The following is a 19,589-nucleotide window of genomic DNA, read 5'->3' as shown; positions in this document are numbered from 1 at the left end:
ATTAAAGTTCGTAGACCCCACCTTTCCGATTTTTCTGACGTTTTCCTCGAATAAACGTTGGTGGCGACTCCGTGCATTTTCCTCCCATGGAAGATGCACCTGTGAGCCCCGTGTTGCCCTCCCGCCGAAGGGTAGATTGCGACAGTTGGCGACTCCACTAGGGACTTTTTTTAGAGAGTTAGGCATTCTAATCTCGTGCAATATCATGACTTCCTCTTTTGTCGGTTTCCTTTTATTTCTCTTACATTCTTGTATATAACTCTTTTATGCTTTTAGTGTGTTTTTGAAATGTATGCATGAGATAGATTTTTATTCATTTGATGCACGCAAACACCAACACTATTTGTACACGCGGTGATTTGAAAAGGGGTCCTATACCCGGGTCCATGGGAACATAAGGAGTGGAGGTGAATTTGTGGTCATGTTGGGTCTCTGACTTGCTTGATAACAGTGAACCCTCATCTAGAGTTTTTCTCTTTGATAACATATTGTTGTTGGTAGTCCCTACTGTCGCGATATGTTTTTTCGAAGGGGATGATACCTCTAGAAACCATCAAGAGAGATATGATCACCTTGGGAATTATCACTAAAAGCCTTTTAGTTCCTCCCGTTTAGGTCCCTAAAATAGGGGCACGAAGCGAACACGTTGCATGTCTTTTAAACACTGCCATGCATATAACCTAAATGTCATGTATGCCTTTGCTGTATGATTATTTATGGATATTGCCATACTGTGTACATCCCCGTGTTGTGCTTTTGTGCATCTGCATCATGTCGTCATGCATGCGTTGTATGTTGGTCTCGTCTTTTGTCACGGGAAGCCGGAAGATCCATATCACCTTCTTAACTACACACATGGGGCACTGCACCCCCAAATGTGCAAGTAAGAAGAGATGATTTTCCGGGCTCTCGTGTCCGTAAATGCATTCATATCATGCATCGCATAAGCATCTCTTCATGGTATCATAATGAACATATCGTTCCTACATTTGTCCATTATCATATTCTAGCATCACATTTTGCATGAGTCATTGCATCATCATGCATATGGGTTCAACATGCTTTTTGTTCTACAAACTGCATACCTTTTGTTTTCATGTTTGCTCATGCATGATCCTTGCATTTTCCTCTGCAAAACAAAAACAAAAAAGGGAAGCATGAAAATTCATGATGCATTCTTAGTTGCATGTGTTAAGGTACCATGAGCCAACCATGTTGGGATCATAAACCCATTTCTTAAAAAAAAAAAACAAAACAAAATGGTTGAGCATGGTACCTAATGCGTGGTTAACTAGGAAATGATGTTTCTTCGGGCATCTCAATCTCATAATTACATTTTCCATGCATAGCATACGTATTCCCGAGTCTTTCATCTCTATGAAATGTTGTTGAAGTATTGGCAATCAAAATTGCCATTCCTTGGGTTATGGGGTTGAACCAAGCTCATGCTTTTACGAAAAGGTTCATCAAGTCAAGTTGAAGTATGGAAGTAACCATCTTGCAAAAAATTGGGGCAAAAGATGGATCGAGTTACATCGCTGCTTTGTCTACTGCCAAACACATTTAGGACTGTTGATGTCCTTGTTACTTCCAGTTTCACCTTGACAAAGATGTCATGGACCATGTTGAAAATCTAAATTGATTCAACCCCATGTCCTGGGTAAAAATTCATAATACTTCAACTGTGCATCATTCGCATACATCTATGCTTTTCATTGGTTGCATTGCTCATTGCATTCTTTCCTTGAAAAAAGACAAACTTAATCATTGTTATCAAAAGGAAAGAACACGTTTTACGGCGCCCTTACCGAACTCGTGCTAGAGCTAGAGTAATGGGTGAAGTAAAGGAGGTGCAAGAGCAGATGAAGGTCGACACGGAGGCCTCGAAAGAGCAAATGGCCACAATGATGGAGGCCATGATGAGCATAAAAGAGATAATGGAGGTCAATGCGGCTGCAATAGCCGCTACCAGCACCATTGCTGAGGTGGACCTGACCCTCTAATATGGCCTCAACCAAATAAATCATCCAACCTCAGATATGGTAGGTTTGGAAGGCAAAGAGTTGGGAGGTACAGGTGGCCCTCATTTAGCACAAAAAAAACAAGCATGCCTTCCCACCATATGGCTTGCCTCCCCACTATACACCACCCAATGTGGCATACACTCCCAGTGAGGATGTCAATAACTTCGCTCCCATACTCATTGAAAGTCGACAACCTCAAACTGATCATGCACATGTCTCTCAAACCATGGGGGAGACACATGAAATTCCCCACCACAATCTAGCCGACTTTGAGCCTTGCCTTGGATATGCCACTGAAGGGCAAGCAGTTGGTGGTATACCCTTGCAAAACACTTTGGACGGGCCTTAATTTCGCCCCCAACCACAACCCTTCTATGGAAAAATGGTGGGTTACACACCTTCAAGCTTTGCGAATTTGGTCTTCGCCGGCGAAAGGATCAAAGTGGGTCTGGAAAAAGGCAAATATGATCGTCCTGCTTTGATGAATGCAAAAACTAGGGCAAATGAAGAAGATGAGAATGAGGGAGAAACCCTTGCTATGACTGCCATTCCTATACGGTCAAATTTCCCATAAGCCTAACAATGTCATTACTCAGCCAATAACAGTTCCTCTCACCTAATCATCCACAAAAGCCATCCCAAATCAGCCACAAGGCCTGCCTGCTTACCACACGCCCAATGCCCAAACACCACCTTTAGTGAAAGGCAAAAAGGAATTTTGCAGCAAAAAGCCTGTAGGATTCACCCCAAATTCCGGTGTCATATGCTAACTTGCTCCCATATCTACTTGATAATGCAATGGTAGCCATAACCCCTGCTAGGTTTCCTCAACCTTCATTTTTCTGAGGATACGACTCGAACGAAACATGTGCATATCATGGAGGAGTTTTGGGACATTCCATTGAGCACTGTATGACTTTGAAGCGTAAGGTGCAAAGTCTAATTGATGCGGGCTGGTTGAAACATGAGGAGAATCACTTGTGAATCCTAACATTGACAAGCGACACTACACACGGGGTAATTTTGAAAGCTGTTGTTAGATGTCTCTAATGACTCGTCAGAATTTTCAAGTTTATGCCATTATTGTAAACCACAGTTACAATGCTAAATAAAATGGATAAATTTGACATCTTTGTCCCTCATCCTCTCGTAATTACATCTTTGCTTCCACTGGAATGTGGGTGCAAGTCATTAGTTTGTTTGCTCAAGCGACCTGCGCTCCTAAGTTTGGACTTCCAAAACCGTTCAATTAGAAATTACTCGTGCTACACATTTGGTGAGGATGCCGTAAACAACGAGTAAAGCAAAAAGGTTCAAAAAGAAAAGGAAAAAAGCATTTGACTGACTGTGTTTTCAAGTAAAATATAGACGTTCATGTGACCTCATTTTATCATTCCGGAAAGTTTGTCTTTTTTAGAAAGAAGTGAGTTATCAAGAATAGGAGTCATTTGACTTAACCCGTCAACTGAAAAAAAAAATCCTTCAACTATTTCTCGTCCTTGAAAAATTCTTTTTGTGAGAATCAAACCGCCTCTTTCATTCTTCCTTGCTACAAGGTTGTGAAAACAAAACAACGATGGATACCTCAGAGCCCCACACTGGGGCAACGAAAGGCACTATGCATAAACCTTGAGCGAACCTAGGGGCAGATTAGAATTTCTCACCCAATAGGTTCCCAGCTACAAGGTCATGACGAAAGATAACAATTGGTACCTCAAAGCCTTACATTGGGGCAAGGGGCACCGTGCATGAGCCTCAAGTGAACCTAGGGGCCGATCAAAATTTCTCACCCGTCGATGTTTTTAAACAAAAAAAGGGGAGTGAAAAACCTTGGGATTTCAATGGACTGATTAAACGGCTCCATCACCGTCACTCCAAAATTATCCAATGACTAAATTAAACAGAACATACACTCTGAGGGAGTTCCCAAAGAGATTTGCAAAAGATAGGATGAGGTTGCATGAATTATCACCTCTATCAAAAGGACAATCAATCTGTGTTTTCCAAAAAAATCAAATCAAAATCAACATCACAAAATAGGGAAAGAATGTCATGAACATTGTACAACTTTCCATTACATTGTTGCATACTAAGTCTGCATTTACCGCATTTCAAGAGAAAGGTTGCATGCATCTGGATCCCTAAAAATCATGTTAACTACATAGATTTCCTACATCTAATGTCCAATCTTTTTGAATTTGGGATGACCGATCCTCTCAATGAGTCAATCTCTTGCTTTCTCATAAGGGTGGACCCTTGGGTACTAGTACCCTCACCTTCAGAAGGCTACACGTCCTCGACTTCAGAGGGCTACACGCCCTCGCCTTCAGAGGGCTACACGCCCTCGCCTTCAGAGGGCTACACGTCCTCACCATCAGAGGGCTGCACGCCCTCGCCATCAGAGGGCTCCATGCTCTCGCCTTGAGAGGACTGCACGTCCTCGCCTTCGGAGGACAACACGTCCTCGCCTTCAGAGGGCTACACGTCCTCGCCTTCAGAGGGCTACACGCCCTCTCCTTCAGAGGGCTACACTCCTTCTCCTTCAGAGGACTACATGTACTCGCCTTTAGAGGACTACATGTCCTCGCCTTGGGAGGGATGCACGCCCTCGCCTTCAGAGGACTACACGTCCTCACCTTCGAAGGACTATACGTCCTCGCTTTCAGAAGGCTACATGCCCTCACCTTCAGAGGACTACACTTCCTTGCCTTTAGAGGACTACACGTCCTCACCTTCAGAGGACTACACGTCCTCCTCTTCAGAGGGCTACACGCCCTCACCTTTAGAGGACTACACTTCCTCGCCTTTAGAGGGCTACACGCCCTCGCCTTCAGAGGACTACACGTCCTCGCCTTCAAAGGGCTGAACACCCTCACCTTCGTAGGGCTACACGCCCTCGCCTTCATAGGACTCTACATATGCGTCTTTAGAGAACTCAAGCTCCTCTACCCTTAATGCTTAATTGAGGCCTGCGCTCCCGGGTGAGGGGCTAGTAGTTTGCTTTTATCAGTTCCTGGGCCACCCCCTGATATTGGAGGGCGACCAACTATGCGAGCACAACTAGAGAGGGAGGCTATCGCGCAGCTACTATGCATACTGGGGCAAGATTTCACCCAACCACTGCAAGGAGACGAGTGTGGATCATGCACACCACCACAACTCCGATCTCCCTCTGCCGAAGTGTCAGTTGGTCTGTGCCGTAATGACATAGGTAAGTATGCACGTGGCTCAATTGATTTCTGATGCCATCCACTATTTGCAGGGATCACACCCACAAGACACCTAGTGGACCCAGAGAAGTCCAACAGAGCCCTGGGGTTTCCAGCTCTGGTTATAGGCCTCTGTTAGTCCTACCGGGTGCCCGTCCCCCCAGCAAGGTCATGCCATCGTGACATAGGTAAGTATGGACATGGCTCAACCGATTTCTGATGTCATCTACTGTTTGCAGGGATCGCGCCTATAAGACACTCACTGGGCCCGGAGAAGTCCAACAGGGTCCTGGGGTTTCCAGCTCTGATTACGAGCCTTTGTCAGTTCTATGGAGTGCCCGTTGCCCCTAACAAGGTCATCAGGCCTCCTACTAATCGAGCTTTCATTAGGAAGTACTGCGCCCCCAGGCAGGCGCAGGGCGAGACACCACAGCAGCCAGGGGATGGCCGGCAGCGGGCAATAGACACACCGCTGCCACCTCCAGAGCCCCTCAGCTCATCTACAAAGGTTGGAGCGTTGCCTACGACCCGTGGCCGACCAGCAGGCAACCAAGTCCAAAGCCAAAGGTAAGCAAAAGTACTAGGCCCGTGACCGACAAGTCATTACGCATTCGGCTTAAGACGTTAAAGAAGTGCTACTAGGAGGCAACCTAGAATTGGCTACGAAGAAGCTCCCCGTGAAGTGGTCCAGGAAGGGCACCATTGAAGAGGGTTCTAGTGTGGCCCCACAAGCCGACACAATCTTTGAAAAACACCAATTCTAGAGCGTGGAACATCAATAGCGTTTCGAAGCCATCAAAGGATGGTCATTCCTCAGACAAAGACGGGGGCAGTTGAGGGATGATGAATTTCCGCACTTCCTTGGAGGAGGCGGAGCCATACAACCGGGATCGCCAAACTTGTGATTTATCCTTCATTAATGCTTTCAGTTCTTCTATTATTTTGTTATTTCCCTTGTGATCTAACATTATCTGCTTCCAATTATTATGTCCATTGTGGTTAAATTGAACATGCAGTTATCTGTCGCATTGCGAGTAATTTATCGCTTTGGGCATATGGTCGTACTTACTTTACGATGATTTGTCTGAAACACAAAAATAAATGTGTAGGTCTTGTGCACTTTCGTTCGCACGCCTTTTTCAAAAAGATGTGATCTCGGGCATCATATGTGCCCAGGTTACAAGCTATTTTTAATCTTTTGAAAAAAAAAAGAAAAAAAAACAAAAACAAACAAGAACAAAAAATATATCTTTCGACTGAAAAGGCAGCACGCTTTTGAAAAGAAATAACTTCTAGCTTTTCTTTGAAAAAGATTCACTGATCATAACACCAGTTTTTGAAAAAAAAAATGTGTATGCACCTGAAGGGTGAATGTTGTGAAAATTTTCCCGAACGCCCAAAATGGACTCGGATGAATGCATGAATTGATAAAAAAAAAAACATGTTTTGGAAACACTAGGTTGACTTAAAGAGGGAAAATGAATCCTGAGCCCTAGTGTCACATGACCATAAAAACTTGATGCTTGAGTGTCCACATGGTTGCATGCATGACTAGTTTTGCATAAAATTTCCAAATCATCATTGTTGCATGTGTGTCATGGAAATAATGTGAGACATTCATTTATCCCTGAACCGCTGGCCAAACCGGCACCCTGACATATATCATGTCCAGCTGTCCTACAAGCTTTGAGCCAAAATCCCAACTCACCATAAACCTTGACCCAGGGTGAGAATGTTCATTCTTGCACTCGAAAGAAAACAAAAAAAAGAAAAAGAAAGTTCCCGATCAAAGATCGGAAGAAAAAAAAAGAAGAAAATTCCCAATCAAAGATTGGGAGAAAGCAAAAAAGAAAGAAAAATTCCCGATCAAAGATCGGAAGAAAACAAAAGAAATATACAAAAAGGTCTTTGGACCAGACAATATCTGAACAATACAAAATTGTCACAAGTAAACAAGAAAAGGAAGGAAACCACGACTTGGAGTGGTCCTCTCCCTTTGATCGCCAACCAAAATCCTGTGCGCTAGCGACTTTCTCGCCCTGCACTAAACAAAAACAGAAAAGGAAAAGACCCAAACACTCAGAGCTAAATTCCTCACCAAAACACCATTCCCAAAAAGTCCTATTGATCCATGATCACGCATGTAATCTTTGATTTGATAGGAAATGTTTTGCAAAATCAAGTCATGACATATCTATGGTTCGGAATTAGGATAAAACACTTACCTGTGTGAGATTGATACACTTCGAGTGATTTTCTTCTATTTTGTTGGACCCAGTGTTTCCTCTAAATGATTGTTTAGAAACGAAATGCTAACATCCAAAATCTCATTTATGGTTATGAGAAAATTTCATCAGCATACTCTCCTTCCCCAATAGAGACATTGTTTTTCACCAAAAATTATATGTTGCTCTGATTGGTTGGAGGTTTTGTTTCTTTACTAAAACATGTTTGCATTTTAGTGAAAGAACACCGAGACTATTTTAGCCTCACAATTATCAAGAACTACGTAGGTTTGAGTTCCTCATCACAAATTGAGGATACGTAGGAGCATAAGCCCTGCTTTTGTCAACCACCCCACCTTTTGTTACCGTGACCCAAAAGTCCGGTGGCATGCGGAGACACTCGACGGTAACCCGCACACACCCTTTGCTATCTAGTGACCCGAGAGTCCGGTAGCATGCGGAGACACCTTACGGTTATCCGCACCTCGTCATTCGGAGACCCCAAGTCTGATTGACAAGCAGAGACCAATGTGTTCATCTGCATCCTTTATGGAGATGTTAACATCTTCCGGTAGAGACTATTTTAGTCTCACACTGCTTTCTCAAGAACTACATAGGTCTGAGTTCCTCATCACAAATTGAGGATACGTAGGAGCAAAAGCCTCGCTTTTGTCGACCGCCCCACCTTTCGCTATCCTGACCCGAGAAGTCAGGTGGCAGGCAGAGATACCCATGTAGTTATCCGTACAAAACGATTTCTGTTAATCCTGACCCAAGAAGTCAGGTGGCAGGCGGAGATACCCAAGTGGTTATCCGTATAAACACTCTTTTGCTATCCATCAGACTCAGAGTCTAGTAGCATGCAGAGACTAGCGTCGTCATTTGCACCCTTTGTCAACCAAGGGCAAGCGAGCCCATTGACACGCAGAGACTAACGTCGTCTTCTGCACCTTTGTCATCCAGAGACAGCGAGTTCGATGACATGCAGAGATACCCAAGTGGTTATCTGTACAAAACAATTTCTGTTAATCTTGACCCGAGAAGTCAGGTGGCAGGCGGATATACCCAAGTGGTTATTCGCACAAACCAACTTCTGTTAATCCTAACCCGAGAAGTCAGGTGGCAGGCGGAGATACCCAAGTGGTTATCCGTATAAACACCCTTTTGCTATCCGTCAGACTCAGAGTCCGGTAGCATGCAGAGACTAACGTCGTCATCTGCACCCTTTGTCAACCAGGGGCAAGTGAGCCCGTTGACACGCAAAGACTAACGTCATCTTCTGCACCATTGTCATCCAGAGACGGCGAGTCCGATGACATGCGGAGATACCCAAGTGGTTATCCGTACAAAATGATTTCTGTTAATCCTGACTTGAGAAGTCAGGTGGCAGGCGGAGATACCCAAGTGGTTATCCGTATAAACACCCTTTTGCTATCCATCAGACTCAGAGTCCGGTAGCATGCAGAGACTAACGTCGTCATCTGCACCCTTTGTCAACCAAGGGCAAGCGAGCCCGTTGACACGCAGAGACTAACGTTGTCTTTTGCACCTTTGTCATCCTGAGATGACAAGTCCGATGACATGCGGAGACACCCAAGTGGTTATCCGTACAAAACGATTTCTGTTAATCTTGACCTGAGAAGTTAGGTGGCAGGCGGAGATACCCAAGTGGTTATCCGTACAAACCAACTTCTGTTAATCTCGACCCGTGAAGTCAGGTGGCAAACGGAAATACCCCAAGTGATTATCCATACAAACACACTTCTGTTAATCCTGACCCGTGAAGTCAGGTGGCAGGCGGAAATATCCTAAGTGGTTATCCGTACACACACAGTTCTGCTACCCCGACCTGTGAGAAGTCAGGTAGCATGCGGAGACGCCCAATACGGTAATCCGCACACATTTCGAAGACGACAATGTCTTCACCTCAAAAACTTTAATATCCTTTTCCCCTGTGCTTCGTAGGACTCGACGTCCTTTATTTGTACATTTTTTTTAAAACAAAAAAGGAATTTCAATATCTTCATGCCTTCATGGGTTTTACTGCTTGGATTTGCGCTAGTGGCCGGACGGGTAAAGATTCAGATCGAACGAAATTAGTGTCTTATCTTTACTTCCCTTTTATCTCCAATAAAAGATAAGTAAAGAGGGGCAACTGTCATACCCTAATTTCGTCTGGGGACCATTGTTTGTCGGCATGCGACCTTCATTTGACCACCTCAAAATGTTTAACACCCATCGTTGTGGAATCCGTAAAGTTCCGAGATGTTTCGAGAAGAAACCGGTCAAAAACACAAAACGGGAGTGTATTTAGCAAAATGGGGTGTGTGTAAATAAACTGTTACACTCTAATTTCATCCGAGGACCATTGTTGATCACTTAGGAAGGCTTAACACTCATCGCAGTGGAATCCGTAAACTTTCGTGAGATTTTGGAAAGAAAACGGCCAAAAACACAAAAATGGGGGGTGAACTTATCAAGATAGGGGTGTAAATAAAAATTTGAATCTAGGCCCTTCCAGATCATTTTGGAAGTTGGGTTGCTTAAGAAGGAAGCAACTGGGCGGCAAGCTCCTCCACGTTGTTGAAAAATGATTTCCAGGGCTTCCGTGGCTCCCATAATGCTTCCGTAAAATTTCCAAAAACCTTGGGTAAGCATATTTCACTTAACATTGGTGAAAGGGAAGAGAAAAAAAATATGAAAATCAAATCCGAAACACTTTCGTAAGGCTTCCGTAACTTTTCCGTAAAGTACGAAAAGGGGGGTGAACTTAGTAATTGGGGTGCGCTTAGAAATCTTCCTCAAGAAGCCTCTGGGCGGCAAGCACCTCCCTTTTTCCCTATAAATAGGGGAGGGGGCTGTTTCAAAATATTCCAGACCCCTTTGCTATGCATTTCGGCTATTTTGGGTGAAAAAATGTGTTTTCGTGAAGAAAATCCAAGCCGAGGTGCTTCCGTAACGCTTCCGTAAGCGATTTTGTGGAAATTCTTCATCGCTTTTCACCGTTTTTCGTTCATTCTTTGTCGTTCTTCAGTCTTCAACCGTTAAGTTCCCGAAATCGAATCTTTCAATTCATTCTATGCACCCTTAGTGGTCCCTACTTGTTTTGTGTACTTTCACTTTAATTTTGCTTACTTTCAGTTTTCTTTTCTTCCGCTTTAACGAGCTTTTAACCGTTTATTTAAGCCGTTTTCTCACCTAATAAATGATAAAATGAATGTCAACCGATCATTTATGTTGTAATCTCGTTTAATCACTGTTAAAACAAAATCTAACCGATCGTTCACGCTATAACCTCGGTTAAACCACAAAAAGCAAAATAATAATAAAATGATCAAAATATCTTGAAAAAAAAAATAATCAAAAAAATCAATCGGACGTTTTTCTTTGGAAGTTCCTTGAATGAATTGACTAATAACCAAAGTGAAACTAAAGTTAAAATCAACTCACAAACCAAGCTTTGTCCGCAAAAATCACTAAAGACCGTTTTAAGGTCCAACGCCTTAAACGGTCCTCTTTGCTTTTATCGGTTAACATGGACCGTTCAAAAGCATAAAATCAACATGTAACTTTACTGCTTTTTGTCGACCACCCCAAGAGATCGTTAATGGTCCAATGCCTTAACGTTTCTCTCCTTTCCAAAAATCAAAAGATCGTTTAATGGTCCAACGCCTTAAACGACTTTTGTTGGTTTAACATCGATCTTACAGAAAAAGATCAAAAACCAACGTTTAGTTCTAAAAGAACTACGTAGGTCTGATTTCCTCATTGCAATTGAGAATACGTAGGAGCGAGGGAAACACCCTTGTCAATCAGAAAAAGATAAAAAATACAAAAAGGCATAAAAAGACATAAAAACATAAAAAAGGGAAAAATACATAATTTTGAAGTCATATTTGCACACTTGATTGAAGGCTACCGTCCCTTGTGACGAACGCGTGGGATGCTAATACCTTCCCCATGCATAAAAACAACTCTCGAACCTTTCACGATTAAAGTTCGTAGACCACACCTTTCCGGTTTTTTCGATGTTTTCCTCGAATAAACGTTGGTGGCGACTCCGTGCATTTTCCTCCCATGAAAGACACACTTGTGAGTCCCGTGTTGCCCTCCTGCCGAAGGGTAGTGTCATACCCTAATTTCGTCCGGGGACTATTGTTTGATAGCATGCAACCTTTGATTGACCACTTCAAGGTGCTTGGCACCCTCTGTTGCACAATATGTGAAGTTCGGAGACGTGCCGAAAATCAAAAGGAAGCATTGTTGCGCAATCCGTGAGATTCCGTAACGTACCGGAAATCAAAAGGAAGTATTGTTACGCAATCTATGAGTTTCCGTAACTTTTTGAAAGTTAAAAAAGGCGTAATTACATGATCTGTAAGGTCCCGTAACCTTACGGATAAAAAACAAGTATCGTTACGAAATTCGTAAAGTTTCGTAACGTTACGGAAAAAGAATCACAAAAAAAAAGCAAAAGGGGGGTGTATTTAGTAAAAAAGGGGTGCAAATAACAATCATGCCCACTTGGGCCTTCCAGATTCTTCCTCCAGAAGGCGGTTGCTTCTGGAGGAAGCAACCTGGCTCGCCTGGGCGAGCTGAGCTCGTTTGGGCGAGCTGGGTGGCAAGCTCCTCCCCTATTTTGCTATAAATAGGGGGAGGAGTGAAGAAGGAAAGGGTTCAGCCTTCTTGGCACTTCGTAGTCACTTGAAATTGCTGAGGAAAATTGTTTCCGTGAAGAAAATTCAAGCCGAGGCGCTTCTGTAACGTTTCCGTGGGTAATTACGCGAAGATTTTCAACCGTTCTTCGACATTCATCGTTCGTTCTTCGTTGTTCTTCGGTCTTCAACCGGTAAGTACCCCAAATCGAGCTTTTCAATTCATTCTATGTACCCGTGGTGGTCCCCATTTGTTTCGTGTACTTTTATTCTCGTTTCATTTACTTTCCGTACCCCCTTTTGACGTGCTTCAGTCATTTACTTAAGTCATTTTCTCGCCTAATCAAAAAATAAAATAAATTTCCACCGATCATTTGATTTGTAATATTCGTTAATTTCTGTTAAAATGAAATCCGACCGTTTGGTCGTGCCGTAACCACGTTGGAAATCAAAAAAGAGGTAAAATAATAATATAATAATAAAAAAATACCTTTTAGTAAAATAACGCAAAAAATCAATCGGACGTTTCTCTTTGGGATTTCTCTTTCTTAATTGAATTGACTAATAACTAAAGTGAAACTAAGGCTAAAATCAACTCGTAAAGTCAAGCTCGTCCGCAAAAAATCACTAAAAAAGGATTTGAAAGTTCAATATCTCAGTTTTTCTTACCAAGTAAATGGATCATTTTTAAGGTCAAACGCCTTAAAATGATCACCTTCCAAGTAAAAAGAATCGCTTGATTCACCCTTAAGAAAGAACTACGTAGGTCTGATTTCCTCTTCGATGGAGGGTGCGTAGGAGCAAGAGCCCCGCTTTTGTCGACCTCAAAAATAAAAAGGAAATAAAAGTTAGGGTAACACAATTTCACACAATTCTAAAAATAAGGCTGTTGTCCTTTGAGACAAACGTGAGAGGTGCTAATACCTTCCTCAAACGTAAATACAACTCCCGAACTTGGAATATTATTTTTGACCGGTTTCCTTCGGTTTTTCCGACATTTTCCACAAATAAACGTTGGTGGTGACTCCGCGCATTTTCCTCCTTTGGAAAACGCACCCGTGAGCCTCGCCTCGCTCGCTCGCAAAAGGGTATGTTGCGACAGTTGGCGACTCCACTGGGGACTGTTTTTGTGAGTTAGGCCTATTTTAGGGAATTGTGGAATTGTGAAACTTTGTGTGTGTATTTTGTTGAACTGTGTAAATATAATAAATGTTGTCTTTTCCACATTTTTACACTGCATTCTAAGCACCCACGTGTTTGAGTAAAAAAGGGGCCCTATCCCGGGTTCATGGGAATCTAAGGAGTGGAGGTGAATCTATGATCATGCTAGGTCTCCGACTTGCTTGATAATAGTGAAACCTCGTCTAGAGCTTTCTCTCTTTATAATATGTTGTCGCTGGTATTCCATACTGCCGCAATATTATTATCATGAGTGATGATACCTCTAGAAAACAGCCATGTGAGTTGTGAATTGTTGGGAGTAGTTATTAGAGACCCCTAGATATTATCCTATAGGTTCCCAAATAGGGGCATGGAGCGAACACGCTCCGTGCCATTTGTTCTCATGCATTCTTCTGCAAATAGCACATAAATTATAGCTTTGCTAGTGATATTTTGTTTCTCTAGAGTAATACGTCACTTTTTAATACATACGTTGAGGCGCCATAATTCCTAGAACGTAGTATTAAAAAGATGGATCTTTTTTGGTCTCGTATATGTAAATTACCCCTTGTTTTGTTTTCTTTCCATTTTCATGCATGCGCATTGCATCATTCATATCGGAGTCTTGATCCACCCCTTTTTTAGGTAAATGATGGGGACAAATCAAAACGGAAAAAGATTTTATCAAGTCAAGATTAAGGGCCTAGATGTCACCAGCCTTAAGGAGTTGGGACGATTAATGGGACCTCTCCAAAGGCAAGCCTTCCGCAAAGTGTACGGAAAGATTTTAGATTTGACCGCAGCGGAGGTATTTACAGAAGCTGTTGTATCCCTCGCCCAATACTATGACCAGCGGTTGAGATGCTTCACGTTTGGGGACTTCCAAATGGTACTGACTGTTGAAGAATTTGAGGAGATATTAGGATGCCCTCTTAGGGGAAGAAAACCGTATCTTTTCTCCGGGTTTCTTCCCTCATTGAGCAAGATTGCAGCTGTGGTCGGAGATTCGGCAAGAGAGTTGGATCGTATGAAGCAAACTCGAAACGGCGTAGTGGGCCTACCGCAGAAATACTTGGAAGGCAAGGCAAGGGATATGGCAAGTCAAGAAAAGTGGGTCCCGTTTGCGGATATACTAGCTTTGCTAATCTTTGGGGTTGTCCTCTTTCCGAACGTGGACGGTTTGGTGGACCTAGCCGCAATTGATGCTTTCCTTGCATATCACCATAGCAAGGAGAGCCCAGTGGTGGCTATCTTGGCGGACTTATTTGATACATTTGACCGAAGGTGCGAGAAGAACAACGCACGGATCGTCTGCTGCTTACCCACTCTTTGTGTGTGGTTGGTTTCGCACCTATTCCAACAAGACATAAGATACCCGTGTCCACTTCAAAGTTATCGCTCGTGCGTCGAAAAGAGAAGAGTCGATTGGGACCAATACTTGGCTGGGATAGGAGGCAACACAATCAATTGGTTTCCTTGATGGAAGGAAGGAAAAGAGGGGGTTCTTTTCTCGTGTGGGGACTACCCAAACGTTCCGTTGATAGGGACGAGGGGTTGTATTAACTATAATCCCGCACTGGCCATAAGACAGCTAGGGTACCCCATGAGGGGAGCACCAACGAAAGAGAGCCTCTCGCCTTTCCCCTTGAGAGATTTCGGCGCGTAAAGTCTCAAGGTTGTGCAAAGGGTCCACAAGGCGCGGAAAAGTCCGTTAAGGAAAGATAAAGAACTTAGGGGCATCCGTAATGGCATCATCGGTGGTTATCATGAATAGCTAAGAGTTCATACACGAGGGTTAGATTGGCTCTCCAAGTTAAAAGTTATCAACGAGGAGAATTTCAAAGCTCCGGAAGAGGATGAAGAAGTCCAAGCTCTAAAATTAGAGCTAGGGAAGGCAAGACTCGCCAAAGAAAAATTCAAGTTAGCCGCTACCAACATCCGGAAAGAGTGTGCTGAGTTACGAGAGGAAAACGCGGCTACTGCAAGAGCCCTTGAACAAGAAACCAAGAGGGCCCGCAAGGAAGAGTATGGCCGAGATAAATTCCGAGGAGCTTTATGGGGAAGCAACAATGAGCTCAAGCTCCGGAGAGAGGAAAGAGACCAGTCACGAGTACATGGCATGATCTTAAAGGAGGAGTTAGCTGCTTGCTCAAGATCCAAGAGGAGTTTGGCCCAACACTTAGAAGCCACGGAGCAAAGCATGCTAGCTATAATAGGGAAGTACAAAGAAGAGTTAAACCAGTCTTTGACCCATGAACAAAAACTAGTAGAGGACTTCGCGCAAGCGTACGCCGAGAAGGAAGCAAGAGGGAGGGTGATTGATGCATTGCATCAAGAGGCGGCCATGTGGATGGATAGGTTCGCCTTGACCCTAAATGGAAGTCAAGACCTCCCGCGACTACTAGCCAAAGCAAAGGCCATCGCTGAAGTGTGTTCAACCCTTGAGGAAATTCACGGGCTAATCAATTACTGTCAACACATGATAGATTTGATGGCCCATATAATTAGAAACCGTTAGGTTCTGTTGTAACACTTTTGTATGATCTTGGCTAGATAAAAGCTTTGTTCCTTTTTATAAAAAGAGAAGTTCTGAAACTCATCACGTTATCTAAAAAAGGCCTTGAGGTGGATCCAAGTGCTCTGATCATTCATTAGCATATTCATGTTTTGGTGGCATACTCACCATTGTTTGTTTCTTTAGGGAACTCACCATAACTAAGAAAGCGCAAAGAACAGGTGAAGGCCGACCTATCGGCCTTAAAAGATCAAATGGATAATGAAGAGGGAGTGCAAGAACAGATGAAGGCCGACCTATCGGCCTTAAAAGATCAAATGGCTTCTATCACGGAGGCCATGCTAAAGCTTCAGAAAACTATAGAAGATAATGCTACGGCGGCCGCTTCCAATACAGCTAGGGAAGCGGAACCGGTACTACAGCCCGCAATAAACTTGGGCCGAGACAGAAACACGACGGTTTTCGGTCGGAGGTATAGTCCTCAAGCCTACCCTTATGGTTTGCCTCTGGACTTCACTCCCCATACCGCTCCAGACAATTTGAGCCAAGCCCCTACCTTCGAGGGGCAACTCCCTCCTTATGCCAACTATCCTCTGCAAGAAGATGATGAAGGAGATGCCCATCTAGGCCCTCTACTTCCCCTCAAAGATCCGGCCCCCCATGAATTGCCCCAACCAAACATAGTCCGCCATGTCCCGTCTCCACCCGCACCCGTTAAAGAATTTGTTCCCTTTGCAAAAGATAAGGGAAAGATTGATTTACTTGAAGAGAGGCTGAGAGCGGTGGAAGGCCTCGACAACTACCCGTTCTTGGATTTAGCAGAACTGTGTCTGGTACCTGACATCGTCATCCCTCCCAAGTTTAAAGTACCAGATTTTGATAAATACAAAGGGACGACATGTCCAAAAGGTCATCTTCGGATGTATTGCCGAAGGATGGGGGCATATTCTACGGACGAAAAGCTGTTGATGCATTTCTTTCAAGACAGCTTAGCCGGAGCAGCAGTGGCATGGTATACCAATCTGGAAGCTTCTCAGATTCGGTCATGGAAAGACTTGGCAACTGCCTTCATTAGGCAGTACCAATACAACACGGATATGGCTCCTGATCGAAACCAGCTTCAGAGCATAACCAAGCGAGAACATGAGTCCATTAAAGAATATGCCCAAAGGTGGAGAGACCTAGCAGCCCAAGTCGTCCCGCCCATGACTGAGAAGGAGATGATCACAATTATGGTAGATACGTTGCCTACGTTCTACTATGAGAAGCTGATAGGATACATGCCAGCTAACTTTGTAGACCTCGTCTTCGCCGGAGAAAGAATCGAGTCCGGACTGAGAAAAGGCAAGTTTGAATATGCCTCCAACGTTGCCCCCAACAACAACAGAAGAGCCCCAGTGGTGGGCACGCGGAAAAAGGAAGGAGATACCCACGCGGTCACCACCGCCCCAACATGGATGAAAGCGCCCCAAAATGCCCAAAACTCATACCAGCACAACCATCCGAACTTTTCGATCCGATTCGGGAGTTCCCTCCCAACTCAAGTGGAAAGGCCTCCCGCAACAGAAAAAACGCCTGCCTAACACACAGCTCCAGCCACTCCCCGGCCAGCCAATAATACAACTCCTGGCGCGAGCTATAACAATGCACGGCGCCCCCCGAAAGACGATTTCTCTCCTATTCCCATGGCATACTCCGAGTTTTAGCCCTCATTATTGGAAAATCATTTGGTGGTGGCCATACCCGGGAAGGTCTTCCAGCCACCATACCCCAAGTGGTACAACTCGAATGCCAAGTGTGCATACCATAGTGGAGCCCCCGGACACAACATTGACTCCTGCCTACCATTCAAGTATAAGGTGCAACACCTAATAAATGCCGGTTGGCTATCATTCCAAGAGGAGGGCTCCAACGTTAAAACCAATCCACTAGCCAGTCATGGAGGGGCTAGCGTAAACGCCATCGAAAAGGATGGGCCGTCAGGGGTAAAGAGATTAGAAGATGTGGCTACATCTAGACGGTTCATCTACCAGTCGCTGCAAGCGGCATGCATGGTCTCTCGTGGCGGAGACGAAAGGGTGAATGTTTGTTTCATCTCGGGGAATCACCCGACATGGAAACATGTCCCGTGATGGAAGAGTTACTTCAATGGCTCATGGACTGGGGGCAGCTCGAAGTGTCCAAGGGAGATAGGGAAGAACCACAGATTTGCGTGCAGTCGGAAGAAAAGAAGGTTCCCCCAACCCCCAAAGCCCTAGTAATATGTTTCACTAGGAAAGGGACCGACTCCAGGCCCATGTACCCCCCGACAGCGCCCAAGCCAACGCTGTTTGCATATCAAAGCAATAAGGCCGTTCCGTGGAAGAGTTACAACCGAAGTTGACTCCTTGTCAGCCAAGGTGACCAACATCACCGGCCTTAGTGGCGTAACCCGCAGTGGCCGGGTGTTCGCTCCCCCTCACTCGGCGGAATTACCCTCCAAGGGGAAAGCGCCCATGATCCAGGAGCCCACAAACGTAGCCACCCCCTCAAAAGAAGTGGATCCTCCGGTGGTAAAAGGAGCTGAAAAGAAAGAAGGTCTTCAAGGAAAGGCAGTGACTTTGGAAGAGGCTCATGAGTTCCTTCGTCTCATCCAACAAAGCGAGTTTAAAGTAGTTGAGCAACTGAATAAAACTCCGGCAAAGATCTCTTTGTTCGAACTGCTCATAAACTCCGAGCCTCATCGTGCACTATTGGTAAAGGTCCTCAACGAAGCCCACGTAGCACATGACATCTCAGTTGAGGGTTTTGAAGGCATTGTTAATCATATAACTACCAATAACTATATCGCGTTTGCGGAAGAAGAGATTCCCGTTGAGGGGAGAGGGCACAACAAGGCTCTACATGTGTCTGTCAGATGTATGGACCATGTCGTCGCTAAGGTACTCATCGACAATGGGTCAAGTTTAAATGTGATGCCAAAGACCACCTTGGAGAAACTTCCTTTTAATGCGTCACGTCTAAAACCAAGTTCGATGGTGGTATGAGTCTTTGACGGTAGTCAGCGGGAAGTGATGGGGGAAATCGACATCCCCATTCAGATAGGCCCCCACACTTGCAATGTGGTTTTTCAAGTGATGGACATAAATCCCGCCTACAGCTGCCTCTTGGGGAGACCCTGGATTCATGCGCTAGGAGTGGTCCCTTCAACGCTTCACCAGAAATTGAAGTTCACGGTTGGTGGACTTTTGGTGATAGTATAAGGCGAAGAGGATATGTTGGTGAGCTGCCCCTCCTCCGCACCATATGTAGAAGCAGTGGAAGAATCATTAGAAATAGCTTTCCAATCCTTCGAGGTGGTGAGTTGTGCCTCTGTGGAAACGAGTCCGTTGCTACCTTCTCTCTCTAATGCGGCCATAATGGTGGCACGGGTGATGCTCAAGCACGGTTATGAGCCCAGAATGGGTCTGGGCAAGGACGGCCTCGGGAATGTCGATGTGGTCGACATTAGGGGAAACCCGTACAAATATGGGTTGGGGTATGAACCCGGGATGCCAGGAAGGAGGAATGCGCCATCAAGACTCCGGGCAGATAGGGCATGGCCCGGCCATGTTAGCCAGTGTTTCACCAGTGCCGGAATAATGTTCGAGGAAGAGGTGGCGGCAATAGGAAAGGAGTCTCCACAAGACCCGCCAAGTTTCGTGCGGCCATGCCATCCTGATACCCAAGTGGGGAACTGGCGTGTGATAAGCCAGTCAGAGGTCTATACCGCTGATTCAATGTAATTAGAGGCTATAGATTCCTTTCTCTTTTGTTTTGTG

This window comes from Glycine max, chromosome 17, assembly GCF_000004515.6.
Source record: "Glycine max cultivar Williams 82 chromosome 17, Glycine_max_v4.0, whole genome shotgun sequence".
In the NCBI taxonomy this organism is placed as follows: Eukaryota; Viridiplantae; Streptophyta; class Magnoliopsida; order Fabales; family Fabaceae; genus Glycine; species Glycine max.
Note: the sequence above shows the minus strand (reverse complement) of the source record.